Raw genomic sequence first — 6513 nt, 5'->3', positions numbered from 1 at the left:
TATTAAACATTCTTAAAAGACTTATTAAAAAATAAACACAATTAAATTAACATACCAGAATTCTAACAAGTAATTAAAACTCACCAAAAATTATGTGTAAATTATTACAAATGTGTCCATATAAGTATGAAAAACCAATTAAAACGTACAAAGTATAATGGAACGCAGATGAGTGAGACAGACATTACATGCCGATAATGTATGCTCGTTGATACGGATCAACACAAACTAAGAGAAGAGACGGACTGTCAATAATGAAGAGTCATTTGCAATAGGTATATATGCCTTATGGAGACCTTCAGTGTCAATTTGTAAATTTAAACTATTTTTCTGCTTTTTAATATTGAGCATCTCAGAAATTAAACATTTCCTATAGCAAGGCTCTTCATCTAAAATTTTAACATTGTCCCATTGGAAATCATGATCATACTTCAGCCTGTGCTCCGTTATAGAATGGACAGAAGTGTTATGTCTAATATGATTACGATGTTCTGTAATTCTTTTTAATTGTCTGCCCGTCTATCTAACGTATGACGCATCATAATTATTATACGAAATATAATAAACTACATTGCTCTTAGATGTACAGGGAAAAATATCCTTTTTAATATAATTAACTATTTTATTAGGACAATGAAAAGATACCCTGCTGTCGTTTGTATCGAACCGTTTAAATTTTTTTGTGTGAAAAGGAATAAATACCGTAAGCCAAGATGCAGATTCATTCGTACAGACATTGTCAATCATATCTTTACGTACTAAGTGTTTATTTTTCAATAATTTTTTTATACGTTGCTTAATTGTGTCAAAAATAAAATTTAATGAGTAGTCATTATCTAATAAAACGTTAATAATAAATGTCAAATTTTTTGTGTCAAACATAAAGTCAGAAAGTAAAAAAGCTCTGTCAATTAGCGAAAAAATTGCACCTTTCTTTTGTGCAATTGGATGATTAGAGTGGAAATTTAAAAAAGGTAGGTTTGCGGTACCAGTAAAAAACGAATCGATTATTAATAATAAATATTGTAGTATCCAAAAAATATAATTTTTCTCCTCCTAGTTCTATAGTAAATTGAAGATGTGGATGAAATAAGTTAAACCGTTGTAAAAAAATATCAATTTTTGAGGGCAGTTCAAATGTCGTTTACATATCTATGATAAAATAGAAAGTCCACATTCAACGACATCAGGAATACCGTCTCTAATCTTCTCATTACCAAGTCTGCTATTACAGGAGCTGATAAAGGAGAGCCCAGAAGTACCGAAGCTTTGCTTATAAATTTTGTTGTCAAATGAAAAAAAGATGGAATCTAAAACGCACCGTAACACTTCCAGAAACTCATTTTTAGGCAGAGAGCATTCCTTAGAAATGAAACTCCATTGTTCATTTACACAATCAACCGCTATATCTATTGGAACATTCGTAAAAAGAGATCACGTCTAAGGAAATTAATTTATATTCATCTGTAATGTATATTCATTTTAATTTATTAACTAATTGGAAGCTATTTTTAATGTAATTATCCACCATAGGAATTGCCTTCAATAATATATTGTGTAAATATGTAGCTAATGCGTATCGATGAAACAATAATTCTGAGAGAACAACCCGGTTTATGAATCTTCGGCAATCCATAGACTCTAGGAAGTAATCCGTCACTGCAATATAACATTTTAGATTTAGAGTCCTTGATATAGTCTTTCGTTTTCCATCTAGTGAGCATAGATCTTAGAGCTGTCGTAAGTTTTTTTGTAGGATCTTTCTTAATGGTACATATATGCCTGAGTCACCTAATAATGTGATCATTTTATTTATGTACGTGTCTTTATCTATGACAACCGTCTATGACGTTACCTTTATCAGCGTGTGAAAATAATATTAGGATTCGCCGATATAAATTTATATGTGTCGGATTTTAACTTTAATAGTTGTTTATCAGTAGGAGATGTAAAAATAGGAGAAAAAAATGATATTATTCAATTTGATGGAGTTTTATTTCCAAGGAATGCTCTCTGCCTAAGAATGAGTTTTTGGGAACGATACGGTTCGTTTTAGATTGGAATAGAATGATTCGTAACTTCAATTCTCCTATTGATGGGCATTCTTTGTGTGCTACTCTCAACACTCTTTATGTACTCGAAGATTACTTTATTCTTGTTATTGAAAGACAAGGCAAAATTCTCTCTTAATTGAAGAAAACATTGAATGTTATAAGGAATGTCAAAGGAAGATAGGTTCATAAACCACCTATCTCTGACAGTGGTTAAGAAAGATGAATTCTGCGAAGGAAAAGCATTGGGATGTATAGAAATAAGCGAACTAGGAGGAGGATTAGTAATTTAAGATAAAATATAAATGCGATATAGATATGATTCTTTTTACAAACCGTCGATGCCAACATTCTTGAACACTTCATCCTTTAACACTTAACCTTCTTGAAAATTTTACCTTAAATGTTACTAATTCTCCTTCTAGTGACGGATTACTTCCGAGAGTCTATGGATTGCCGAAGATTCACAAACCGGGTGGTCCTCTCAGAATTATTGTTTCATCGATAAGCAGTCCGCTATACGCTTTAGCTACATATTTGCACAATATACTATTCAAGACTATTCCTAAGGCGGATAGTTACATTAAAAATAGCAATTAGTTGATAAATTAAAAAGATTACAAATGAATATAAATTAATTTTCTTGAACGTTATCCCACTTTTCACGAATGTTCCAATAGATATAGCGGTTGATTGTATGAATCAGCAATGGAGTTTTATTTCCAAGGAATGCTCTCTGCCTAAGAATGAGATTTTGGGAACGATACGGTTCGTTTTAGATTTCACCTTTTTTTTGTTTGACAATAAAATTTATAAGCAAAGCTTCGGCACTTCCATGGGCTCTCCTTTATCACCTGTAATAGCGGACCTAGTAATGAGAAGATTAGAGACGATGTCCCTGATGTCGTTGAATGTGGACATTTTGTTTTACCACATTTGTACTGCAGTTCCTCCCACAAAAATTGATAATTTGTTACAACAGTTTAATTCATTTCATCCGCGTCTTCAATTCATTTTCGAAATAAGGGGAAAAAAATTATATTTTTTGGACACTATATCTATTAACAAGAATTATTTTATTTTTGATACCGCAAACCTACCTTTTCAGGGAGATTTTTAAATTTCCACTCTAATCATCCAATTGCACAAAAGAAAGGTGCAATTTTTTCGCTAATTAATAGAGCTTTTTTACTTTCTGACTTTATTTGACACAAAAAATTTGACATTTATTATTAACGGTTTATTAGATAATGACTACTCATTAAATTTTATTTTTGACACAATTAATTAACTTATAAAAAAATTATTGAAAAGTAAACACTTAGTACGTAAAGATTTGGTTGACAATGTCTGTGCGAATGAATCTGCATCTTGGCTTACGGTATTTATTCCTTTTTACACAAACAAATTTAAACGATTCGATAAAAACGACATCAGGGTATCTTTTCATAGTCCTAATAAAATGGTTAATTATATTAAAAAGGATATTTTTCCTTGTACAATACATCTAAGAGCAATGTAGTTTATTATATTTCGTATAATAATTATGATGCGTCATACGTTAGATAGACGGGCAGACAATTAAAAAGAATTACAGAACATCGTAATCATATTAGACATAACACTTCTGTCCATTCTGTTATAACGGAGCACAAGCTGAAGTATGATTTCTAATGGGACAATGAATGTTAAAATTTTAGATGAAGAGCCTTGCTTGGAAATGTTTAATTTCTGAGATGCTCAATATTAAAAAGCAGAAAAATAGTTTAAATTTACAAACTGACACTGAAGGTCTCCATAAGGCATGTACCTGTTGTAAATAAAATTTGACTCTTCCTTGCTGACAGTCCGTCTCTTCACTCAGTTTATATTGATCCGTATCAGCGAGCGTACATTATATAATCGGCATATAATGTCCGTTTCACACATCTGCGTTCCATTATACTTTGTGCGTCTTAATTAGTTTTTCATACTTATGTGGACACATTTGTTTGTAATTGTTACGTCCGGCGGACTCGCACGACTCTTTTCTTTCGTAGAGATCTGGAATTCGTTGAAACACAAAAATTTTATATTCCTTTTTTTTCTTCTGTATATGGGTGGCGACGATGCATGGGCGGCTTATTGGCGCACGAGACGTGCCTTTTTCGAGATCATAAAATTTGGAAGACCCCTTCCCATATTACAGATTCTACATCCTTTCCTCCCTTAAAATCTTGACTAATCCAAGAGCAAAGAAAAATCCTACTACTAACTAACGAAACCTATTCCACCAATCCAAATTTGAGTAATCCGGGGCGATTAGTATAAAAATCGCGGTTCCACAGCCTTCGAGGTAGATTGTCCTCCAAGTCTAGAGAGGCAGATTTTTCATCCAAATCTAGAAAAGTCATCGCGATTCTTAGAAAAATTCTATCTGATAGAGTCAGTGCGTTTGATTGAATTGACGGCATTGAAGTGCATCTACAAAGCAACGGATCGGGGGAGTCCGACGAAGCTGAGCTACAACCTTTTGCACTCTACGCCATCTTTTTCGAGTTTTGGGGTCATCCCGCATATCGCCATCACAGCAGTGAGTTTTCAATTCCATTATTTACCTTGAGTGATCCCTTCCCTTCTTTCCCTCTTTTTTTTTCTTTGGGGACCTCACTTTAAAGATAAAATTTTTAGTGCATTCGCGCTGTGCGTTCGCCCCTCGTCGCCGCCGCCTACGAGAACCAGCCGATCGCGCCGACTCACAGCCCGTGCCCGGGTTAACAACACAATAAATCCGCAAAATCAACCGATAGCCGCGGCACAGATTCCTCCCGTACAACTTTCCCTTGCAACACTTTCTCCACTCCTCGAAATTTTGTACTCCCCTATCTCCAATCCATCTCCGATTCCCTCCGCAGATTTCCCCCGCCTTCACCATCACCCCCTCCGATTGATACCACCCCCTCAACCTTATATATCCCACCCAATGGCTACTCTCCCGCTGCCCCTCTTCCTCTTCTTTTTCACGACAACCAGCAGCTACTAGACTACTTGACCCATTTTATACTCCCTCTCTTATCCCCCTCGAGCCTTTCTCCCTCCAACCCCATGATCCTACCCAGTATTAGTTGCACCCCCCCTCTCTCAAAATCCACTCACCAAAACCTCCTCTTCTCGCTATTCTCTCCGTAACTCTTCCATTCTGCCACGATACTTTTCACACACGCACGCACACACACACACGCACGCACGCACGCACGCACGCACGCACGCACGCACGCACGCACACACACACACACACACATTTATAAAAGCGTATGTATAACTCAGAGTAGAGAACCAAAAATTGTATTACTTTTTAATTTACTCGACAAATTTGTATTTTTTTTTTCCTCTTTCTCGAAATGTTTCACTCAAGTTTGTTTTTTTTTATTATTATATCATTATTAAATTAACTTCTCAGTAGTCTTTATTCAAAGAAAACCTCTTCTCGTATTCTTAAGTTCTTCCGCGATTGCACTTCGCCCTCTCCCCGATCACTTCGATTAAGTTCCATGACCAAAAGTCAGGGCATACGGCCGTACTGGCGCAGCTGGCGTTAAAGTGCGCCCTCTCGGCGCACTGACTCAGTTTGGGCCCTTTAAACGTACGTCCTACTCATGTGTTCGTTTAGCCGAGCACGAGCAGAGGTTTCCATTTCGTCCTCCGTTCGACTCCCGGCTCGTTAGGAGCCTCAGGACGAAGCGAAATGCCTCCCGATTTGCTTCGATCCTTCTCCACGGCTCCCTTGCGGTCCGGAGCCTGGACACGACCAAATCGGTCTAACAATTCGGTTCCTGTTGCGTTCACAGCTTCGTATGCCCTCTCAGTTTCGCATGCGCGCGAAGCTTGGGGGCACGTCCGGGATGAGAAAGTGCAATCTTGGGAAGCAGGAATGAATACGAGGAGTTCAAGCGATAAGTCAGAAGTAGAAAATCTTTACAAGACCGCGATAGAAAATTTGAGTAAGATAAAATCAGGTATACACGACATTATCAACTTCTACTCCTGTCAAACGACAGAATTCCTATATATACGAGGTCTGGCTATTAAATAACGAGACTGCTTATGAAAAAGACTTTTATTTTAAAAATTATTCTACAATTGAATGCTCCCCTTCAATGTACTCCCCTCCCCTCGCCACACACCGTTCCATTCGTTTTTTCCATTGGTCAAAGCAATGCTGGAAGTCTTCTTTTGTAAGAGCATTTAGGAGCTCCGCCGATTTCCGCTTCACCTTTTCCATCGACTCGAACCGGGTTCCTTTTAAGGCAGACTTGATCTTCGGAAACAGGAAAAAGTCACAGGGTGCTAAATCAGGTGAGTACGGCGCGTGTTCGAGCACTGGAGTGCCTCTAGCGGCTAAATAACGCTTCACAGACAACGCGTTATGGGCAGGTGCGTTGTCCTGGTGCGAGATCCAAGACTTGTTTTTCCACAACTTCGG

The sequence above is a fragment of the Trachymyrmex septentrionalis genome, unplaced genomic scaffold (genome assembly GCF_001594115.1).
Source record: "Trachymyrmex septentrionalis isolate Tsep2-gDNA-1 unplaced genomic scaffold, Tsep1.0 scaffold90, whole genome shotgun sequence".
Lineage (NCBI taxonomy): Eukaryota > Metazoa > Arthropoda > Insecta > Hymenoptera > Formicidae > Trachymyrmex > Trachymyrmex septentrionalis.
The sequence above is the reverse complement of the archived record's forward strand: the minus strand, read 5'-3'. Positions refer to the sequence as shown.